Source organism: Podarcis cretensis, assembly GCF_951804945.1.
Source record: "Podarcis cretensis genome assembly, chromosome: 2".
In the NCBI taxonomy this organism is placed as follows: Eukaryota; Metazoa; Chordata; class Lepidosauria; order Squamata; family Lacertidae; genus Podarcis; species Podarcis cretensis.
Window position 1 is genome coordinate 47444999 of NC_137171.1, and position 12483 is coordinate 47457481.

Consider the following 12483-nt stretch of genomic DNA (forward strand, 5'->3'; position numbering starts at 1 on the left):
CCAGGGCTGTGGGTGCTCTTGGGCATCCACAATAATATAACTGTGGGGGCTGGGCATCCACAAAAGCAATGACCAAAGTCGGAGAGGCAGCCAGAGAGAAACAGTTCAGTTCTGCCCTCTGCAGCCAGCTAGCGAGTCGCCCTTTTCCAGGGGGACGGCTCAGACATGGAGACAGAGTCTCTCTGCCTCTGAGTCTGAATCCCTCCCCATGGCAAAGAGTGCCTCACTGACTGCGGAGAGGAGGAGGAAGAGGAGCTGCTACCACAACAAGGACATGCAACATCACATGTACACGCCTGCATGTAGTGCATGTGACATCACAACACAACATGCAGGTGTTTGCAGGTGTCATCACACATCTATGGTACAGTGGTGGGCACCCACAATCCTGCTGGCAATCTGGCATCCCCGTAACCAAAGAAGGGCTCTGGAGGACCTTCTGTCTCTTCCATTAAGTGGAGTGTAGCAAAGCTCTTCATTGACGTGTGCTATCTCTCTCTGGTTCAGAAACACCTCCAAGTAAAAGATTTGAGGGAAAGGACCCTCAGGCCATCTTCATGCACTCGTGGCAATTCTGTTTCTTATGCTCTTTGGTCTGCCTGCATCATTACACATATAAAAAGGTAAATAGGTAATTTATAGACAGCTCCATAACAACCAGTGCAAAATGATAGACTGATATGATATTGTAAGTATTTGCAAAACATATATTCTGCAGGGTTTAAATAAACATTAAGTACATAGCATGCACTATTTGTAAGTGCAATCATTTCTAAGTCAAAAACAGAGACAGACAGAAAGGTGGGGGAAGAGATCATAGAATCATAGAATAGAATCATAGAATCGTAGAGTTGGAAGAGACCACAAGGGCCATCGAGTCCAACCCCCTGCCAAGCAGGAAACACCATCAGAGCACTCCTGACATATGGTTGTCAAGCCTCTGCTTAAAGACCTCCAAAGAAGGAGACTCCACCACACTCCTTGGCAGCAAATTCCACTGTCGAACAGCTCTTACTGTCAGGAAGTTCTTCCTAATGTTTAGGTGGAATCTTTTTTCTTGTAGTTTGGAACCATTGCTCTGTGTCCGCTTCTCTGGAGCAGCAGAAAACAACCTTTCTCCCTCCTCTATGTGACATCCTTTTATATATTTGAACATGGCTATCATATCACCCCTTAACCTCCTCTTCTCCAGGTTAAACATGCCCAGCTCCCTTAGCCGTTCTTCATAAGGCATCGTTTCCAGGCCTTTGACCATTTTGGTTGCCCTCCTCTGGACACGTTCCAGTTTGTCAGTGTCCTTCTTGAACTGCGGTGCCCAGAACTGGACACAGTACTCCAGGTGAGGTCTGACCAGAGCAGAATACAGTGGCACTATTACTTCCCTTGATCTAGATGCTATACTCCTATTGATGCAGCCCAGAATTGCATTGGCTTTTTTAGCTGCCGCGTCACACTGTTGGCTCATGTCAAGTTTGTGGTCAACCAAGACTCCTAGATCCTTTTCACATGTACTGCTCTCAAGCCAGTTGTCACCCATCTTGTATTTGTGCCTCTCATTTTTTTTGCCCAAGTGCAATACTTTACATAAAGAAGTCTTATAGCAGCTGCATATTCCAAAATTTTAAAAGCTTATGAAAACAGAATGGGATTAAATAAGTTTCCCTGTGTTTTTCAAGTTTATTCAAATGCTTTTGGTGAAATCAGCATAGAAAATTTTCATGAGAAATGTGTAAGTTTAATCAGAGCATTAAAAACAAGTCAACTTATTAATCATATCCTCTGTTTTCAATTAACCATGTGGCACTGATTTTTGAAGATTTCTAGCTTTGAAATATCCAGCACGCTTTGTCATAGTGAGAGAATGGTTTAATTTTAATTGCATTTGAGAAAGAATTGGTCCTTTTGCATTATGCATTATATCAATTATCATGGCAGAAGAAACACACAAAATACATTAATTATAGGTTGTGACCCAGCAAATCACAAAAATGCTTTTCTGAAGTAAATTATTGCCACTAATTAGCTGCTTGTTTGCCAGTGCTAGACAAAATTCAAGTGATCTATTGTTAATATTGGTTATTTTGTATGATATTGCTGACATATTAAACATTTGGATTTCGAGAGCCTTATGTCCTCACTGAATTGAAATGAATTGAAAGTTGCATGTTCCATTTATTCTGATGAAGGCAAGGTTGAAATCTCAGAAGTTACTAGATCTCACCAAGTAGGATTTTCCTCTCCTTCACTGCGGGTAATGGGCATTTCTGTCCTAGGGGACATTTCTTGCACTCCAACCCATCTCTCCACTAGTCTCCAAAATGCAAGGTGTCAGAGACAGGTTCGGGTCCATCCACTTAGCCTGTTGAACCAGCAGCTCTGCCTCTAGAGTTGTCAAAACCCATGTTTAATCATGCCTCTCTAGGGGAGGGGGTTACACTGCCTGTCCTGTTTACCACTGAGGAGGTAGTTATGCCTCTTCCATTACCCAGGCCATAGAGGCATGGACACCAATGTATGTGTGAACAGATGGGGGTTCACCCTCCTCAGAAAGGTGCTTACCCAGTCTTCAGAGTCAGAATTTCTTGCTGCACTGAGTTGTGCCTGCCCCTTTCTCTTATGGGGTTACAGTGGCTGTGTAGCTGTTGGACTGACACCTTCATTTTTCTTATGTGCCTTTGAACCACATTTTGCCTTTGTACCACTCTGATCAGAACATTAAGGATTTGGGTAGAAATCACAGCTTGAGTTCAAATCACAGCTGTCAACTTTCAGATTTGAAAATAAGGGACCAGCAGCCTCGAAAAGAAGGGCAGCAGCCTCACCTGTCCCAAGGACAGTCTACGGGATATCTAACAATCTGGGATAGCAGTGGGAAGCAGTGGGAAACAGCGCTGGAATAAGGGAGTTTTCTGCAAAAAAAGGGAAAGGTTGACAGCTATGGTTCAAATTCATGAACCAGTGGGAGCCAGAACAAACCCCTCCAGAAGTTTCAAGCTAGAGAAGTTGGTATGAATCTGCCTGATTCTTCACTTTGAGTCTTAGCTTGCAGGGCTTTTTTCCAAACTGGAGAAAAGCATGGTAAAAAATGAGAATACCAACAAAATATGTGCACTGCACACAAAAATATATGCAAAGGAACACTTACAAAATACAATAAATGAGATTTAAATTGGAGAGGAGAATGTGCAAATTTTAAAATGGTCCAAATACTGATAATCTAGACAAATATTTGACAGTGAGTTCCATTTATGGATTAAATAACATTGTGTGCTCTCAATTAACATTCATTATTGTTATTGTTAATATTACAATTTGAATTGAATTGACCTCTTGTGTGACCTACATAAATCAATCAACTAGTATCTAGTATCTGTTGCTTTGGTAGCTCAAGGATTAAGGCACATATCTCTTTGTAAATCATGCAAATAAATAAGAAATAGATATCAATCTGTTTCTACCTAGAGACCAAGACTGGTGATTCAAACGCATTTGATCTTATCCCATGCAATAGTTTCTGCTCAGCTATAGTGCATGCAGAAATAACTTAATGCATTATGGGGGGGTGGGGTTCTGTGCTAGAAGAATTAAAAGAATAATGTATGTTAGAATGTATGTTAAATCATAAACAACAACAACAACGTATGTTGTTTTATTTTGATTCCTATTCTGCCATTCCTACTGAAGGAGCCCAGGATGGCAGATAATAAACATTAAAAGAAAGCAACAAATGAAAACCATTTAAAAGCATTCTAAAAAACTGTTTAACACATTAAAGAAAAAAGTTAATAACATTCTCAAGCAGTGATCTCATGGTTGCGAGGAAAACTGCCTTTTGCAGACCCTCCAAGTGTCCCTGTTTTCCAGGGACACCCCTGATTTAGATAACCCGTCCTGGTTTCTGATTTGATCCTGGAATGTCCTGCTTTTTCCTTAGACTGTCCCTATTGTCATTACAGAAATATTGAAGAATATGGTAGGATGCCCAAGCATGTATTTCTATCATTGATCTTGGTGGTCGAACGTAATCTGTTCCAGAAGACCGTTCGACTTCCAAAACGTTCGACAACTGAAAACTGAAAGCGGAAGCCTCAATACAATAGGGAAACTCAAAACGGAAGTCACGTAGCACATTCAGCTTGCGAAAATCATTAGAAAACCAGAACAGTTACTTCCGGGTTTTTGGTGTTCGGGAGCCGAAATGTTCCAAAGCGGAGGTGTTCGGGAACGAGGTTTGGCTCTACCTGTTTTAAAGAATACACTTACATTTTACACACTAAAATTACTATCAGACAATACAGTGGTACCTCGGGTTACATACGCTTCAGGTTACATAAGCTTCAGGTTACACACTCTGCTAACCCAGAAATAGTGCTTCAGGTTAAGAACTTTGCTTCAGGATGAGAACAGAATTAGCTAAAGTGGTGCTTCAGGTTAAGAACAGTTTCAGGTTAAGTACGGACCTCTGGAACGAATTAAGTACTTAACCCGAGGTACCACTGTAGTGTTATTTAGGGAGGATACAGAGTGAGCGTTACCTTTCTCTGAATTTTGGACCATATGTGATTATCACACCAAATTGTGTAATTTAATGTTGTGCTAAGGCAATTGCTTTATCAGTGCAAGCTTTTCTGTTTGTCATATAAAGTGATCTTCCCTCACCCCTCCCCTTCTAGGATTCTAATGACCTCCTGAGCAGATTTGGGGAGGGCATGTGTGGAGGAGAGCAAGGAAAGTCCTGTTGCACTAGTGGAACTCATTGTGGTGGCTTTTGTTTATACAACAATATTGGCCCTGTTTGCCTATTGCAATACAGATATCAGTTTACCTATGTACTAGATATTGTCCCTTTTTTTACATTTTGGCAAAGAAACTGCTTTGGTCACTCACTATGATGACTTCTGTCAGGAGAGAGACAAGAGAAATGTGTTCTTGTTAATTCTCCTCAACCTCTCAGCGGCTTTTGATACCATCAACCTTGGTATCCTTCTGGAGTAGCTGCCCAAGTTAGGGGTGGGTGGCACCACTGTGGTGTTTTGGGTCCTACTTGAATGATCATTTCCAGAGAGTAATGCTTGAGGCATGCTATTCTGCCCCATGGGGCTTTCGTTGTGGGATTCCTCGGGCTTCTGTTTATGTCCCATGCTGTTTAACATCTACATGAAACAGCTGAGTAGGGTCATCTGGAGTTGAAACACTTTGTCAGCAATCTGCTGATGACACACAGCACTACTTCTCCTTTACATTTGCAGGTATGGCAGTGGATGTGCTGGACCATTGTCTTGCCTCAGTAATGGATGGGTGAGAGCCAACAAACTGAAGCTCAATCCAGACAAGACTGAGACACTGTTAGTGGGTGGTTCGTTAGACCTGATAGATGGGAGGTGGCCTGCTTGAAAGGGTTGCACTCCCTCTGAATGAGCAGGTATGCAGCTTGAAGGTACTTCTGGATCTTTTGCTGTCGTTTGAGGCTCAGGTGGCCTCAATGGCATGGAGTGCCTTCCATCACCTTCAGCTGATGGCTCAGCTGAGCCCCTATCTAGAGAGGGGTATCCTAACTTCTGTTGTCTATGCTTTAGTAACTTCTAGGTTAGATTACTGCAACACATTATATAAAGCCTTAAATGGCTCAGGACTGCAATACTTCAAGGAGCACCTCTCCCCATATGAACCAATCTGGCCCCTGCCATCATCTTCTGAGGCCCTTCTTTGTGAGCCTCCTCCATGAGAGGTCCAGAGGGAGGCAACACAAGAACAGGCCTTTTCTGTGGTGGATCCTCTTTTGTGGAATGCTCTCCCCAGGGAGACTTGCTTGGCACCTTCATTACATAGCTTTAGTTCCCATGCAAAAGCCTTTCTCAACAACAAGGCCTATGGCTGGTTAACATTCTATGGCCTTTTAAATGTGTTTGTGGAAGCAGGTTATTGGTTTGTATTTGTTCTTGTTTTATTATGTATTTTGCATTCTCATTTTTTTTTTTTATGTTGTGAACCACACTGTGATCTTTGGATGAAGGGCACTATACAGATTTAATGAATAATAATAATAATAATAATAATAATAATAATAGAAACAATTCTGATTGCTTCATAAAGAGTGATAATTTCACATGAATTAACAAACTTGTTACTGTTTTGATGAGGAACTTAGGAAGCTGCCTTATACGATCAGACTATTTGTCCATTTAGCCTACTGTTGTCTACACTGACCATTTAGTTAAATATACTCTATGCCTGGATTTAACCTGGGGCCATTTACATGCCCCACAATTGGATTAGATACAAGCAAGTAACAACAAATAATTTTTAAATCCACAGATCTGTTGCAATTTAATCTTGAGTTTTTCTAAAAATGGGGTTTTAAACCCTGCTGAGAATGGTTCCCTTCCTATCGGTCCATAGCAGCTCTTGATATAGCTCCTCAGTTCTGTGACCTCAAGGAGATTGTTGTCACTAATTGTGAAACTACATACAGAAAAGAAAGATTTTCTATCCACATTAAAAATGATCTCCAACAGTTCCAGGATGACTTTGCTACATTCTTCCTAAGAGTCCTTAACTCTTCCTTTAGTTTGATATTTTCTCTGCATGTTTCTTTCCCCACAGACCAAAGCAGAAAGAAATCACTGAAAAGCAGCAATTACAGCAGAGTAAAGTTGACAGAAACAGTAAGTGAAGACCTCCGTGTTCTATCTAGATCGTTGTCTGGTGTCATGAAAAACAGCATCAATGAGTTAACACAATTGCATCTCTACAAAAGTGTATTTTGTGTCAGAAATAAGTTTTATTCTCCCCCCCCCCGCCCTGCTCCCCATGTCATGCCGAGTATGTGTTAGAAGTTCAACTACTGTTTTTAAGCAAAGACTCTGATTCCCTTTCTTGTGATTCAAAACATGTCTGCCAATTTCCTTGCCATGCGAAGCAAGATCAGCACATAATCTCTTGCTCCATCTGTATTCACAAAATTCAGGCTAACTATACAGAAGTCCCTATACTGTAGCAATTACTCAGGCCTCAGAACAGCAGCTCTGAAAAGTTAATAATTCAAGCAGCTCACTGGTAGACATTTACATGTGTTTTTTCCCCCCATTTCAGTTTGGAAAGAGAATATATTTCTGAGTCCACCCATGCATGAAATTTCTTTGCTGGATCAGGATGTTGTTTGCCAACTATCATGCAGTTAACTACACCTTAACATAACACTTTTTGTGTTAGAAGAAGACTTTGTGCATTGATGATGATGTACGGAGAAGGTTCTATACATTTATGATAGACTTAACATATTCTGAGTCATACATGAAGTATACTGTGCCGTTTGGTTCTTTCAGCTCCTTTTTCTGTTTGAAGAGCCACGTTCAGATTTATTCATAATTAAAACTTCGTTTAAAATGTTGCGGGGTGGGGTTCTTTTCTTTTTTCTTTTTGAAAGCTATGATGTTTTGAAGATCTAGCAACCACATGGTTCTGTGTTCTGGGACAGAAACATATTAAAGAAATTGGTTTGTATTCTGGAAATATAAAAAATAAAAAATACATTTAAAATATTGAATAGAACCTTAGTATAAGTTATAAGCTTATAAAAAAACTGGGTGACATCAGTTTCTTTGAAGAGCCTCCCTGGATTCCAGAGCATTTTGAGGGTAGGAGAAAAGCAGTCTACTTTGCCTACACCATGGGTAGGCAAACTAAGGCCCAGGGGCCAGATGCGGCCCAATTGCCTTCTCAATCCGGTCCACAGATGGTCCGGGAATCAGCGTGTTTTTACATGAGCAGAATGTGTCCTTTTATTTAAAATGCATCTCTGAGTTATTTGTGGGGCATAGGAATTTCTTCTTCTTCTTTTTTCAAAATATAGTCTGGCCCCCCACAAGGTGTAAGGGACTGTGGACCGGCCCTTCTGAAAAAGTTTGCTGACCCCTGGCCTACACCATGTGTCAGTCAGTAAATTTGCATCATTCACATTATTCCTTATTTTTTAGATTGCTATCTGATTACTCTTTGCCAGTTAGATCACATTAGTGTAGTTCTCCAACCCTGAAATTTGTACCCTGTTTTCAGTTAAGACTGCAATATACTGAGAGTATGTGTGCCAACTTCGCACCTTTGTGGTTGGCATTCATTGGACATACATCCAAAGCAGGTAGCTAACATTACCACATGCTGAGAAGCTGATTACTTTAGTCCCTCATTCTAGAATGAAACTGTCTTTGATTTCAGAAATTGCCTTACAATAGGAATGTGTTTACAGAAGAATACTTTGGCTCCTGGGCAATCAGTTGGTTTGGCAGTGTCACACATGCTGTGTCTATGTTTGGCAGAGGTGTGGGGTGATGATTCTGTGCTGCCTCTTGCCCTGGGGTGAGCCATGGTGCCAGGAGGTTTCCTTGGAGATTGCTGAGAAGATGCCATGTGTTTCACAGCTGATTGCTTTTGTTTGTTGCAAGATATGTGTGTGTCAGCCTCCCACACCATTTGGGACTTAAGGGTTTGGTCCAGAAAACATTCTGCCTTTCCTCATCTCTGCTGTAATTCCCAAGTAATATTGCAAGAGCACGACTGTGAGAAACATTGCAAATCAATTTCAAAGATTAAGATGTGTGTATGTCTTTAACCTTATACCTAATAAGGAACTTGTCACACCAAGCAGTAGGAAAAAAATGGTTTATTGAGTGGAAATGAAAGAGACAGAGTATATGGCTGCTGCTTTAGACAAGAAGGTTACAAATATGAAGGGACTAAATGATCATTCCATATATGCACATACCTTAATTTTATAGAGTGACTAGTTTCCTAACAACGCAAGAACCTACAGAGTGAGCATGGTGATGTGTCATAACACTCACAGTAAAAGAAAGAAAAATAAGGATGGAGAGAGGTATACCTGATTTGGGAGCAAGCAAAGAATAAAGTCAGGGATTTGCGATCTGTGCCTTCTGCGAAAGTTAAGCTCGCCTCTTCAAACTCCTATGCCAGCAAGGGAACAGAGCCTCTCACCCATCCCTTTGTTCCCTGATCCAGCGTAGTGTAGGGCTGATCCTTGAGATCACAGTGAAGCAAAGAGGAGGTCTTGTTGGAGCTGTGAGCTAGCTAACCATTAAAAACCTAGGGTTTTAGTATACTCTGACTTGAAAAAACATCTATGGAGAAGGGAAGGCGTTTCCTTAGGGAGTGACCCACACAACACTCAGCCCTTTGAATCGTCGTTTGTTACATCTAATGTACTATTGTGTTTTTGTGAGATAAGTTTGAATGAAAGAGGGTACAATCTTAATTTGGTAAGACTACGTATTTATTTCTATAATTCCAGAATCATAACTTTACCCAGTGCTTTTTTTCTTTAAAAAACATGTTTAGGGGAACTCTCATTTTCCTACTCATATTGAAATACTGCCCCTCGATGAGGCCAAACTTAGATTCACAAAATGTTTAGGGGTATGTACCCCTGCGTACCCCCATTAAAAAGCACTGACTTTACCGTAAAATATATCTTCATTGTCTCTTGGGAGTCTGGTTCCTGCTTACAGGAGTCTGATAAACAGTGAACAGACCTTCCTGGCAAATACAAGGATTAGTTCTCTTGCTCTTTATTTCAACTATTAGGGTCAGAATATTAGCTGTTCATTCAAGGTTATGTATAAACTAGGAGCTTGTACCAGGGGGCACATAGTTCTTAAGGGGCATATTTTATATTAAATCCATGCATGCTGTTCTGATGCCATGATCCATGTAAAAAGTTTAGAATAGCACCCATCATTACAATGTATATCTAAATATAAATATATCAGTGGAAATGGTAGTCAATGTACCAGAAGAGCTCGTAGTATGTGTGTAGTATGCACTGCATGGTGGAACCACCGATTTTCATCTTTTCAGGTAGAAGAAAATTAACCATGAAGGGGTTTTAACACTAAAAATAGCTGACAGTTGGCAAAAAAAGTTTGACAACTTTTAATATACTTGTAGCCTTCTAAACAACAAGGAAAATAGGATTCTGAATAGCTACTAATGTTTCTATTTAAAAAATGCAGAAAAGTCAAGGACACTAAAGCAAACTGGAATTGTGCATTATTGCTTTGTCAAATCTCATAATTAAGCATAAGAAAGGGATAATATTAAGGCTTGACAAAGCTATTTGAAGTTCATGCTGCCACCTGGCCTTTAGTCTGTCGTACAATGTAGGTCCTACAGCACTTTTATGTGGCTAATGTACATTAATTTATCCAAAGCCTTGTAATCTTTGCAAACATTTTAAAAGTTAAGGCCCTAAACAATCCTTTATTTCCCACTTTCCCTGCCGTAATCCGCTTTGAACCATTTGTTTCTTGCAGAACAATGAGAGCCTGCAGGTTATCATTTTCCCACTTTAGAAGAAGAAATCTAAAGATACATATGGTATTCAGAGCAGCATTTTAAAAATGCATTTGGACTGAAAACTTTAATGTCATGTTTCAACAGCATGCAAATGAAAAGGACAGAATTTATAAAGCCCTCAGAATATCGTGATTTTAATGGAAATGGCAAGAGATTTCTGAATGCTAGTATAATAATTCCTTTTATGTAGCACTCACTAAGATCATACAGTCCTACAGGAACTAACACATTGCCCTGCTTGGCAAACCGCTTTGCAGAGCTGTTCTTGGTTCTGTTATCTAAAATTAAGAATTCCCTTCAGTTCCAGGGCTAAATGATGTCATGACATCATTATCATTACACTTTTACATCATCAAATTAAAGAGGTTATTAAAATAAATTAACCTTTCTTATTCCATAATAACACCCTCATCTGCTTAGTCCAACATGGGTTTATCTTTGACTTTTAACTTCTTATATCTCATTTATGCCAAGAAACCATTTTAACCCAACTATTCCTTGCTAACATGTACAAGATAGCATTTTGCTGCTGCCCTACGGTTCCTTTTGAACATTCACTCAGCAATGTATAGTCTACTCCTTTCAGTTAAACATGAATGCATTAAAATAACAGTTACCCTAGAGGCTGCAATTCTATATAGACTTACCTGGGAGTGAGTCCCAATTGAACATAGACCAGGGGAGTACGGTGGGGAGTGGCAAAAGTATGCACCTGGCTTGCTGGAACTGGCATCACTGTGATTTACTGGGAGGTAAGGGGCAGGGCGAGGTGGCAAGGAGGTTGCTGCTGTGCAGATGTACTGGTAGGAGCAGTGCTTTGGCTCTGCCACTGCCTCTGCACAGCACCAATCTCTCTGCTACTTTTACCATTCCTCCTGTCCCTCCTGGTAAGCAACAGCAGTGCCGGTGCCAGGAAGCCTGGTACACGCTGCTGGCCCTCCCCACCAGCTGCTTCTGGATTAAACATGCATGGGACCATAACCAATGGGGGGGGCAGGGATCCATTTGGCCTAGGGCCTGAATCGCAAAGTGTGGGAGGAGCTCAAATGTAAACACTTGGAAATTGTTTTTATGCACATCAAACCAATATGCAACACATGCTCTCAGCTTAGAGCTGCAAATTTAAGCAAAGGAGGTGTGATTTAGTAAAATACATTTTTGGTTAACTGTGTCATTGCACAAAACTAGTATTTTCCCTCAATAAGTGTTGCATTTGCACAGCAAAAGGCTAGAAAACCGCTTTTTTATTAAAAAAACCCCACAAATTATGTCTCATTCTTCAGTCACTGTCTCTGTTTTGTGCGTTACCATGTTTTATTTTCATTATGGCTGGGGGCAGTGGCAGCTCGTCTATTAGGGCAGTGTTTCCCAGCCTGTGGATCATGACCTGTATGCTGGGGCTAGCTGGGGAAAAGATGGTTGGAGAGCAGCAGCTGGAATGTCCCAGTGTGCTCAGGTCACTGCAGCCAGAAAGGCAGAACCCATGGCAGGTGCCTCCTTCTTTGCTGGAGCTCAATTGTGTTGTTGTTTTTTTAAAAAAAGTTGGGGTGGGATGGAAGAAGCAACAGGGGCATGTCTGTGCATACAGGCTGCTGCTGCTAGCTTGGTAATGCTCATAGCAGGTATCTCCTTTGCCCCCACTCTCCACCCCAGCCCAAGAGCTTTTCTGAAGAAGTTGCTGCTCAAATATGTATATGTGTGTGCATGGGCAGGCAATTGCAGATGTACATACCATATTTATTTATTGAATTTCTATACCACCCTTCATCTGAAGATTACAGGGCAGTTGACAATATAAAATAACATAAATACATAACATAGTAAGAAGCCAAAACAATAACACCCCAACACATAGTTTAAAAGGCCATAGATTGTTTAACTAGACAAAAGCCTGGAGAAGGGGAATGTTTTTGCCTGGGGTCTAAAGAGATGTAATGAAGGTGCCAGGTGAGCCTCCCTGGGGAGAACATTCCACAAATTGGAAGCTACTGCAGAAAAGCCCACTCTCATGTTGCCATCCTCTGAACATCTCATAGAGGAGGCACATGAAGAAGGGCCTCAAATGATGATTGCAGGTTCCAAGTCAGTTTATATGGAGAGTGGCGCAATACCCTC